Source organism: Limulus polyphemus, unplaced genomic scaffold (genome assembly GCF_000517525.1).
Source record: "Limulus polyphemus unplaced genomic scaffold, Limulus_polyphemus-2.1.2 Scaffold1500, whole genome shotgun sequence".
In the NCBI taxonomy this organism is placed as follows: domain Eukaryota; kingdom Metazoa; phylum Arthropoda; class Merostomata; order Xiphosura; family Limulidae; genus Limulus; species Limulus polyphemus.
In genome coordinates, this window is record NW_013667110.1 from 52,891 (window position 1) to 66,171 (window position 13,281).

The window sequence follows — 13,281 nt, forward strand, 5'->3', positions numbered from 1 at the left end:
ACGGTGATAATCTTGTTTTCTTGTGCCCAATAATGCATACTTTCATTTGATAAACACGTTTAGATTGAATGGTAATTTATAATCAGTCACAAGAACGTCGAATCTGAATCACTTGAAAAAAACACGGGGGTGCTTAACTTTTTTCCAGGTGTATATGTTAAGGAATTGTCAAAAACATTAAGATTTACGTTTAGCAAAATACTTTTATTTTTTTAAGTTAAGCGTCTACATATTAAGAATTATTTGTTTTTCGTTGATACAGTCAGTAATTCGTTATAGAATTTTAATAAGTGGGAGAGATTTATCCAACTACACTAAAGCCAATCGTTTCATAACAGAATGTTATAATAAAAAATTATTATATCATATAATAATAAAAATGAAAGACCTTACAAAAGGTATATTGTATTAAGAATATTTTCCGTGAGTTATTTTTTTGTTTGTTTTAGAGTAGAGCCACACAATGGACTACGTGCGTTTTGTCTATCACGTGAAATAGAACCCTGGATTTTTGTGATGTAAGTCGTAAAACCACTGCTGACCCACCGAGGGACGCAATCTATTTATTAATTGTTTGTTTGTTTTTGAATATTTCGCGCAAAGCTACACGAGGGCTATCTGCGCTAGCCGTCCCCAATTTAGCAGTGTAAGACTAGAGGGAAGGCAGCTAGTCATCACCACCCACCGCCAACTCTTGGGCTACTCTTTTACCAACGAATAGTAGGACTGACCGTCACATTATAACGCCCCCACGGCTTAAAGAGCGAGCATGTTTGGCGGGACGGGGATTCGAACCCGCGACCCTCAGATTGCGAGTCGAGTGCCCTAACCACCTGGCCATGCTGGGCCCATTAAGTCAGACATCATGTTTGTGAATGTTATGTAACATTACTAGTTATCATTATTAAGTCAGACAGCTTATTTGTGGATATTATGTAACATTACTAGTTATCAGTATTAAGTCAGACACCATATTTGTGAATATTATGTAACATTATTACTTATCAGTATTAAGTCAGACATATTTGTGAATATGATGTAACATTATTACTTATCAGTATTAAGTCAGACATATTTGTGAATATGATGTAACATTACTACTTATCAGTATAATAAGTCTGTTTCGATCGTGCTACGCTCGCATTTCACTTTCTTTTCTTATGTCCATCAACTTTATTTAGATTATACTTATTTCTATCAGAAATGAACTCATACCAATGTAAGCATAACAAATTGTTGTTTATTACTGATAATAAATGACACATATATTTAGAAATAAGTCTTGTTTCTTATGGACAACATTACTTTTTTCCCTGGTCTCTCTCGGTTTTATTCGTTCTCTCTCACATCTTCCGCTCTCTTCTCTTTCATTTTTCGCTGAGCTCCTATTTTTTATATTCCTTCCTTAAGCCCACGTCGAACCATCCCGATTTTCTGACCTTACACTATCTCCTGTATATCGGATTATAACGTTTCATAATCTAGGAGGTCTTGCAGTCTCCATACCGGCTTGACTTAGAAAGGCGGCTGCTATATCAGCTCACTCCTATCATTTTGTAATGACACAGAGTCCTGTAATCCCATTATGTTACCTTACATCTAACTGTATAGCACATTACATCCTTCTTTTTCTGAATACATTCAACAATATTTATTGGATTCAATCTCGGCTGGGTTTCTTTCTAGCCTTGATGTTATTCGGGACTCCGGCGTATTATCACATCTTCTTTAGCTCGTTTAACCACTCACAATTTCCGATCAAAGATAGAAAATCATCTATTGTGATTCCTATCTCAGTTAAGACTTCATGTATTTCACCATTTCTTCCAATTGCTACTACAGTTTATACCCAATTTCTTACATTTATTTACGAACTGACTTTTTGTCAGTGATTTCCAGTTCTCATCCGTGATAGTGGTAATTCTCTACTTTTAAACAATTAACCACACAATTTACAACTAGTAAGAATTAAGTAAACCAATATCAAAATCAAATCAAACAAGATAAAAACAAAAAAGAAATTTACTCTATTTTCTGACTTCACTGCTTCATCAAGTTAACTTTCCTTCTCGGTTTGTCTTGATATGGTTCTAACTTGAAACTATTCTTTCGTTGTTGAGTTTTGATTCCTAATGAACTTGTGAATCCCACTTCTGACACTACTTTGTTACGACTGTCCTATACTCGCACTTCGCTTTCCCTTCTTATTCCATCAAATTTATTTAGATTGTACTTATTCCTATCAGAAATTGACTCATACCAATATAAACATAAACAATTGCTGTTTATTACCAGTAATAAATAACACATAGATTTGAACATAGGTTTTGTTTTTCACTGGCAGCATTTTCCATTCTTGCTTCGCCTCTATTGGTTTACTCATTCTCTCTCACATTTTCCAGTCTCTTCTCTTTCTTTTTTCGCTGAAAGTCTGTCTTTCATATTCTTTTCTTAAACCCCCACCAAACTGATCCATTTCTTTTTGACCTTGCACCTGTTTCCTATATATCGGATTATAACATTTCATAACTATAGAGGTCTTGTAGCCTCCATAGCTGCTGACTTAGCAAGGCTGTTGTTATACCTGCCCACTCCAATAGTTTTCTAATGACTTAGAGTATTGCAATCCCCTAACTCCTTAGAAATATACTAAAAGCTGGAAGCTTTCTCATATTCTTTCAACTTCAATTGATGTTACTTTACATCTAAATTCATAACAAATCCCAACATTCTGTGATTATGACGTAATAATATTCGATATTAAGGAAAGTGCAATTTTTAAGACAGTATGGAGGGTCTTGCCATTTTTTGCTTGGTTTCTGTTTTTTGTTAAGCGCAAAGCTCTGACCGCCATGGGCATAAAAACTGGTTTTCAACGTCGTAAGCCTTCAGACTTAACACTGTGCCATCGGTAGTCTTGCCACTGTTCTAAACGAAATTGATTTTGTTTCTAAGAGCTATATGTATTGACTGATTTTGTAGTTCATAGAGAAATTTCTGGCGCCGGCTTCTGGTTTTGTTGTTTTCGTGTTTTGGAAATGAGGCTTAAACGATTCAAAAGACATGGTAATGAAAGGTGATTATTCAAAGTCTATTTGGTCAGATTCCATTTATCCCTATAAACTACAATTCATTTTATAGATTTTCTCCTCTTTGACAGAGATAATCATTTCAGTTTACATATTTGTTTTATTAAAGTACAAAATATTGGACAAGAAGTGCATTACCGGATACATTGCTATACCAAAAAAATATTATAATTCCGATCGATAAAACTGAATTTATTTTCTAAAAGTGTATAATAAATTTCATTTGGATAGTTTTATGACATAAGCCAATGGTGGTTAAACAGTGGTTGTACGTGAGACAAACGTATTCATTGAGCCTAGGGCGTTATTTTTTTTTTCAACTATGAATTTTGTTATCTTGTGTTATTCATATATACTTCATACGTGACTGTACCTAATAATAGCGACGAAAGGCTGCTGCTTGTTTTAAACATCAAGTAGTAATTCAAACAGTGTATGAGTTAGTACAGTAAATGACCTGTTGTACTGTATAAGTTTCTATTGAATATTATCGTATTATTATAATACCGTACAGGTTTTTGTACGTTTCCCGCAATTATGATTATCTAATATGAATTCACATCAGGCTAGGAAATCATATAAACAAATACATGGTCAAAAGCTAGTTTTATTAGTTACAGATTCATATATTATTTACGGAGTTGAAAAAAAGGCAGCGTTTTGGTGAGTAACTTTTTTTTTTACTGCGGCAATCACTCGGTAATCACTATATATGATATAGCGAGGTAAAAATGTAAAATGTTCAGACTGCCGTCTGTACGATTTTATATGTAATTGTTATTTGAAGATTGGTTATGTTATGTTCGCATATTATAGATAATATTTTCTAATATATTAAATCCTTCTTATCATCAACCTTTCGTGTTAATTGCTTTTTAGTTTATCCAGATTTTAGCTTCAACATTTATTAGTTATCTTTACTTAGCCCACCAATAGCTCAGCGGTAAATCTGTGGGCTTATAACGTTAAGCTTTGCGCTTAACGACAAATCAACAAAAAATGTTTGCTTAGCTCCTATTGAACGATACCCATGAACTTATGTTATTATTATAATTTTTTACAATTAAAATGCTAACCCCGACTAAAGCCAAATGTGTGTGATATAAGAACATAATGTTAAAGATGGCATTAATATCACTACTGCATGAAAGTTACCAAAACAGTCGTCTCAAGCCTCAAGCATAAATTGCTTATATAAAAATTCGAGTTACTTTAAACATGGATGTTCTCAGGGTATATTACATGGGGGAGGGGGGGCAAGATGACAAAATGATATAAAAACTATAACTAGTGAAACGCAAAATTGATAACCCAGGGAGGGCGAATCTCTACCCCCCGCATGCGGACGCCCCTGAGTACAAAAACTTGTAAGAAGAACAGATTGAGTAAACAACCTTTATTTGAACCGTTTTTTTTTTGCCTTATATCAATTTTAACCAAATCTCGTATGATACGACTTTGCAAAGAACTTCAATATATTTATACGTATGTATAATGAAGGTAACAATGTGCACGTTTAGTTACACGTTTGTTGAATATATTTTATTATCATATTTACCCTGAAGCGACTGGTGATTCTTGCACGAGGGAAATACCGTTTGAAGTGATCAACGAAGAATCCCCGAAAATAATCCTCAGGTACTAGCTTATCCTGTACTTTTGAAACATTAAGTGGAGTTGTTTTATTTGTTAAACGATAATTTGCTATGCTTGTCATGAGGCTTAATACGTTTCGACGGCTCTTGTGAGGGTTTTCCCAGTAAGCCATGTAATCATCCAGTGACAGCTGAATGAAGGTTTTATACTACTTTCAGAGTCGAGCGTAGCCTAGAAGTTAGTGTGCCCGGATTGTCAATCCCAGGAGTCATGGTTTGCGAATCGTTGCTGCAAAAAACGTGCTCTGCACTTTAGGGTGTTGGGTGCACTTTAAGAATAATGGTCAAATTCCACTATTAAATCAAACAAGAGTAATACAACAGTTGGCTGTTGACTAGATGCTACCTTAGTTTCACTTCACAATTAGGGACAGTCATGTGTAAAAAAAAAGTGCTACACAATCACTGCTCACAGTAAAGAGCAATATTCCACAACCACTGATTACGCAAAGGAACAATACACTACAACTGCAGCTTACAGTGCGAAGTAATACTACAATTACTGCTTATAATACGAAACAATACACTATAGCTACTACTTAGTGTACAAAATAACACTACAATCACTAATTACAGTACAAAATAATACACAATACACTACAACTATTTCTCATAGTACGAAACAATACGCTACAACCACTTCACACAGAACGAAACAATAACTTATGACCACTGCTCATGCTACGAAACAATACACCACAACCACTGCTCACAGTTCGAAACAATAGACTATGACCATTTCTCACACTACTAAACAATACAATAAAACCACTTCTCACAGAACAAAACAATACACTACAACTACTACTCACAGTTCAAAACAATGCATTACAATCACTCCCAACAGGTCAAATATTGTAATTACTGACTGCAGTACAGAAAAAAGTTACACAACTATTGCTTGCAGTATAAAATAATATTCAAAAATTAGTGATTATTAGTCGAAACCATACTCCATAACTACTGCTTCCCATAAAACAATAATTCCCAAACAAAATGTACACTCAAAAGAATACTTCAAAATTACTGCTTCCCAAATACTCCAATCAGGCAATAACTCTGGTCATTTGAAAAAATATATTTGCTACTTAAGAAATCTTCGTTGATAACCAGTTAGCTCTACAAAGGAAAATGGAACAGAGGTTTTGCCTATTAAGAGCGTGTTTCTATTTTGATCTGCGTCACGTGTTAACGCCTGAATTTGATTATATTTTTACTCACGAACTCCATTAGCATCTAGCTTGTACACCGAATAGCTCAGATTAGGTTTGGTATATAAAATGGTTTCACTGTCAGTCACGTCTGTTTCAGATTCGTCAAAGAAAAGTAAGCGTTAGAAAAATTTCGGAATCCGGATACTAAACATCGAACCTTTATGAGGAAAATGTATAACACTTTTGCGTGTGAGTGTGAAAGATTTTCATCGTGTGAGTGTGAAAGATTTTCATCGTGTGAGTGTGAAAGATTTCCACCTGTTTAACTCTTAAATTACAAATTTGTTTCTATCTTGTTTCCTACTGCACCATCTAGAGTAATTTTATTTTTTTAGCTGTTGTCGCATATTTTAAATACATTTTGTTTCATTTTTGATATTCCTTTTTGATTTAGTATATTCCCACTTGTCTCACGTGATCCTGGTTAAATCGTGAACGTATTACTAATTAACGTTAAGGACAAAATGAGAAATAAACCAGGTAACGAATATTGTTAAAATGGTGTGTTGACAGGATATAAATTACTTATGGCAACGCGGAAAAGTACATGTCTTAACAAAGAATGGGACTGATAAGTTAAAAAAAATACTTGTCGAGGTAAAATACCTGTTAATAAATTCACTTTTTTGTCTTAAGAGATATTTCGAATTGGGTTTATAAAATGTTCCTAAGACACATATAAGTAAAAGCTGTCAATTTTGGTAAAACTTGTGTAACATGGCATTGATTTATATTGTCATTAAGTATAATAACAGCACAAATGTGAACATCTGTTAAGTTTGCTGTGAATACTGTTGTCCAGGGTTATCAAAGTGTTATAACAGCACAAGTATGAGCTTCTGCTAGGTTGGGTGTGAACACAAGTCTTATGCTATTAAGCTGTAACAGCACAAGTGTGAACTTTAACTAGGCTCAGTGTGAACATTGTTGTATAGTCTTATTAAGATGTTTAACAAAAGAAATATGAACTTCTGCTGGGCTGGGTGTGAGCCTTGTTGTCTAGTTTTATTAAGGTATTGTAACTTTTAATACAGACTTATAATACAATAGTTAATTTCTCCAAAATTAAATGGAAAATATATTTTGGACAAGTAAAATGAGTATTTTTTTATAAGTTCGTATTAATTCTATCAAATAACTTGATTAACTTAAGAGATTCTAAAACGATCACAGTGATATTATCAAATCTGTGTTTTAATTAAGAATGTACCATTTCCAAATTTGATTTGATTCTGAAACTATTTGTCAAACATTTTACAATAAATAGTAAGTACTACTAAACTCAACATCTGTAAGGAAAAGTATATGTCATCTATAAGTTAACAGGAAGTATTACAGATAATTGACTGTAGTTGTGTCATCACATTAACACTTTTAATCTGATGGTTCTATGTATTATTGAAACTAGGTTCATTAGTAGAAAGCAGTTGAATCTAATTTACTTTAGTATTTACATTAAGTATAGTGACACTAACATTAATAAGTTGGGTGTTATTACTACAATCTAAAATTAGATTATTTACATTCAACGTTGGCCATATCACTTCTGATATTAATGACATTGTTGTTACTGACATTTATAATCCTAATAAAACAATATGATGTATATCACTGAATAGTGTACTAAGTTATCAGATGTTTCATCTAACTAACTATAATTTATATTTGATAATGCTTGAAGATTTTATTTGGTTCTGCTAAACATAATCTAAATGTTAACTAGACAATTATAGTTTTGATGTTGTTAAAATAACAATCGACCAACTCATACAGTTAAAAGTATTGGAACATCGGACATTTTAGATTTTATTTATACAACACTAAAATGTTTTTTTGAAATTTATTTTTAAACCAAATATATATATATAATACACACACACACATATATATATATCCTAATAAGTTTAAATCACAATTAAAAATAGCAAATTGAAAGAAAACGTAATGATATATTAGATAATATAGCTTGACAAATTATGATTTAGTAAATTTAATATATATTTTTTTAGAAATGGTGTAATTAACGAGTTATTTCCATTCTCACGAATCCCTACGCCCTAAAAACGGACTTTCGCTCAATCAACACAAAATGCAATTTAAATATCTTTAAGAAGACAATATATGAAAACATATCATCCTTATTATGAGAACCTATTAGTAATTAAAAAAGTCAAAATATGGTTCAAAAACACACAAATAGAATATTTTGATGAATTTTGTAATAATTTGGATCATAAAAAAGATTACTGGGAATTAAAAAAATATATGAATTATGTTAACCATTGTAGCATTGATAATATTTCCCCTGGCTTGAATTATAATAACACAATTATTAAAACTGACCTAAACAAAGCTAAAATTTATCAAATAATTAAAAAATTTAAATATAATTACTCTACTAGGTTTAATAAATATTGTTTAATTATGTCACCGATATAATTATATATGGTAAGATTCTTGTAATTACTCTCCTTTTTATAATCGAGACATTTGTAATCGTTATAATCATTAGAGATGAAGGTATCGTGGTTGGTGTAAGAAGCTTGAATGTCCTCGATTCTTGTAATTACTCTCCTTCTTATAATCGAGACATTCAAGCTTCTTACACCAACCACGATACCTTCATCTCTAATGATTATAACGATTACAAATGTCTTAAGTTAAAGAACGTATTAAAACATATTTTAACAATACTTCACTCAGGCATTAGAAGGCACAGCATATTGTTAAAAACATCGTTTTCATGAATTTTACTTAAAAAAATTTTGTTAATGGATTTAGTCATAGGAACAATGTACGTGTTTGTTGCTTAGTTATTTAAAAAAGCCTTATGACAGAGTTTGACGTAATTCTGTACTTTTCAAACTACGTTAGGACTTTAATTTACCTTTCAGTCTAACTGGACGGTGATTTATTTTCAAGTAAAAATATGTTCGAATAAACAACAATATGTCTGTTGATCTTACATCGGAAGCTGGTATCCATAAGGTGCTGTTTTTCGCCCATTATTATTTACACCATATACTAACGATGTAACTTGCTCATGTAACGGAAGTAATTCTACGGATTGATCAGTCCCCCGATTGATCAGTCATAAGTTTACAAACTTGATACGCTAAATTCCAGGAGTTTGATTCCACGCTGTAGAACAGAACGAAGATTACCTATTGTGTAGTTTCGTGCTAATAAAATGCTCAATTTTACATAATGCATCTAATGTCTTAGATCTGACACCTTGAGTTGATTATTCTATTTGTTTTTATGTAATTTAGCTTTTAATGTGTAACTTTATGTATTCAAAATAGATTGGTTTTAGACTTTATCATTTATTTATCTGTTTCTTAACTCTTTTCGTACTTTGTAAATTTCTTGTGGATTTTATTATGTTTTAGTGTATATGGGACAGAATGTGGTTAACACGCTGGACTATGGATCTGCGGGTCCTTTCTTTATTCGTATCTCAAACAAACATCAAATGTATGGGATATCATAGGTCTTTTTGGTGAAAATAATTCTATAGTATCATCACCAAACAATTATTCCACTGTATAATACCGAATAATAAATTTGGAGCAATGCCATTACATTATTCAAATATCTAAAGAAACAAATGTTACTAAATAGTGTGTTAAGAGGAAGTTGGAACTCCATAAACAAATGTATATACATGAAGTACTTGTAAGCTGAAGTCTGGGAAGTTAAACAACTCTTTTTTACTATACTCGATTGTAGATTGATTACATGCCTCCCAGTGGCACAGCGGTATGTCTGTGGACTTACAACACTAGAATCCGGGTTTCGATACCCGTGGTGGGCAGAGCACAGACAGCTCATTATGTAGCTTTGTGCTTAGTTACAAACAAACAAGACTGATTAAAAAAATAGTTGCAGCTTCATGTAAATAAACCACTGTTATAGACAGCGATGGTTATTTATGTTTGGTGATTAAAGGTTAAGAATAATGAGTGGTTTTATGCTCTGATTACATAAATCTAAGATAAAAAGACACTAATCATCTTCATTATTTTAGAAAAAGAAATACATATATGGTGATTAAACAATCGAACATGACAGGTGGGTATTAGCATCTAATCGCATAAATCTAAGAGACCAACTACTAATTTATTATCCGTTTTCTGTTTCTTCTTTGTTGGTAAAGTGTATAGCCAGGTAATTTAATTTTATATTATTCTACGAAATGCTTTTCTTTCTCAGAAGCTAATGTTTCTGGCTCGTTTTCGTAAAACTTAATATATATATATATAGCATTTTTTCTTCTTGAACATCCTGCTTAAGTTTAAAGGATAAGGTATTATTATCAGAAAAGTTTTCTAAAAGTTCACACAAATTAATTATTTTTGAAATGAGCGTTCAGATATCTTACCTAAACCTCGTCATATCAAAATCTTCAGCTGTTAAGAGCTTTATGTAGGGAAAATAACGTAATCTCCGCGCAATAGAAGATACCTTGCATAAGAATTCGATGTACTTCAATTTTCTCTTGGAAGCTGTTTATAGGCAAATACAAGAATATATATAAATAATGTGTAACTAAAATAGGTACAACTGGCTACGGACAGTGAGCGCACAGTTGGATTCAAGAAGGTTAGGGTTAAAACACCTGTTCTTACCCATTAATTGATTATTGATTGAAAGCACCTCGAGTCTTGCACCCCCATTCTTGGTGAATAACTGAAGACACAGGTTATCCTCAACGTTATTTTGGGTGGTATGAGATAAATCCCCCAACGCTACTTGGGTGCTAAGAGATCGGATATTCCCAACGTTATTTGGGTGCTATGAAATGTGACATCCCTAACGCTATTTGGGTGCTAAGAGATGGGATATCCCCAACGTTATTTGGATGTTATCAGATGGGATATTCCCAACGCTATTTTGGTGCTATCATACAGTTATTCGCAACAAAAAATTTACATTTTATTTTATAACTGAAATACTTTTTATTATTTTGGTTTGTCTTGTCAAAGTGCGAATTTATTCTTAATGAAATATATACATGCACTTATATACTCAATATTCCAATAATCTTTTCGTTAGCGGAATAAAAGGAAAGTAGCTTCCTACTCTAAGTACTTGTTTCTTGGTTGTCAAGCGCTAAGCTACACAATGGGCTATCTGTGCTGTGCCCAACATGAGTATCGAAACACGGTTTTTAGCAGTGTGAGCCCTCAGACTTACTGCTGAGTCACTGGGCCCTACTCAAAGTAAATCTTTTCATTTACCGTTCCATTTCTCCAATAGTATATCAACATGTAAATTTGTATACCATTCTTGAGTGTACTTTTCTATTATCTTATGATTATATTTTCTCTCTACTAATCTTTCAGTATATCTTCTTATCTATTTTATTACAGTGTTCAGATTACCAGTTTAACATGGAAATTGTCACCACAGTGTTCGACTTGCTGACAGGTTTCATGCTGAAAAACCTCCAGATAACGTCGACATTCACTTCAGATGATAGGAAGAGTGTGTCAGCGGCTGCGTACTACAGGCTCGTTTACGCATAAACAGCATGCGAGAAAACCAAAAGACTGCAACTAAAATTGATAATGAAGTTGTCGTATTAACGTTTGCCACACTTTGGCAGCACTTTCAACACTGATATTGACTGTTTGATACACTTCCCAATACTTTTAGCATACTTTCATCTTCTGCAATATGCCTGGATCTCTTGTTACTATGGGGCGATTTTGGTAGTATATGTTTGAAAATGTTCCATTTCTTATTGTCTACATCTTTGCATTTGACATTTTCGGTGCATGATAAATATGAATAATTTTGAATTAATTATATATATATATATATAACTAGAAGAGTTTAATTTTTTATCTGTGATTTAGCTGTTTGACTAATCTCTGACTTAAAGTTATTTAAACTAATTGAATACTTTTGATTTTGATCAAATTTTCAATATGATATATTTAATAAAAAGCAATATACTTTTGGCTGGAAGTAATCAAACGTTCGTCGTTAAGCCAGAAGTAGGTTTACAATATTAAACAATTCTGGGTTTAATTCCCCGTGGTAGACAGAGCGCAGATACCCTGTTGTGTAGTTTTGTGCTAAAAAACAAACAAAAACTAATAACAAAAATTCAATTCTAGGTTCATTGATAAATGGAAACATGATCGAACAAATGATCACGTTAACTCTGAGCTTGTTAAGGAAAAATTAGGAAGTTTAAAGAACGATAAGGCTCCTGGGCCAGATAATATTTCCCCAAGGGTTTTGAAGGAGATTAAGGATTGGATATGCAAACCATTTGCTACTATTTTTTGTAAGTCCTTGAATAGTGGGCAGATGCCAGAGGATTGGAAGTTGGCTAATGTCACTCTTCTTTTAAAGAGAGGGTGATAAAAATTGTCCCAATAATTACAGGCCTATTGGTCTTAAATCAGTTATGTGGAAAGTTTTGGAAAGTCTAATAAAAGATGTTTTGCAAAGTCGTTTAATAAGGTTTAGAATTTTATTGGATAGTCAACATGGTTTCACTAAGGAAAAGTTTTACCTTACAAACCTTTTGAGATTATTTGAAAAGATTACTACTTATATAGATGAGGGTAAGGGTGTAGATTTGGTGCATCTGGATTTTCAGAAAGCATTTGACAAGGTGCCACATAAAAGGCTTGTAAAAATATTATCTCTATAGGTGGGGAGGATAAGTTAGCAAATTGGATAGAAGACTGACTGGATGGAAGAAAGCAGAGAGTTGTTATAAATGGAGTTCAGTCAAACTGGATGTCACAAGTGGGGTACCTCAGGGCTTAGTCTTGCGACCTTTGCTCCTTTTGATTTACACCAATTACAAAGATGGTCAATAAATTATTTAAAATTGTTGATGATATTCATCTAGTAATCCAAGAGTTAGTGCTGGGTGGTATATTTGATCAGATGCCTTCCCTCTATTCGTTGGTAAAGAGTAATCCAAGAATTGGTGCTGGGTGGTATATTTGATCAGATGCCTTTCCTCTATTCGTTGGTAAAGAGTAATCCAAGAATTGGTGCTGGGTGGTATATTTGATCAGATGCCTTCCCTCTATTCGTTGGTAAAGAGTAATCCAAGAATTGGTGCTGGGTGGTATATTTGATAAGATGCCTTCCCTCTATTCGTTGGAAAAGAGTAATCCAAGAATTGGTGCTGGGGGGTATATTTGATCAGATGCCTTCCCTCTAGTCTATAACTTGAAAATTAAGAATGGTTAGCGAAGAAAGATCTTCGAGTAGCTTTGCCCCCCCCCAGTGGCATAGCGGTATGCCTGCGGACTTATAACGCAAGAAACCGGGTTTCGATACCCTTGG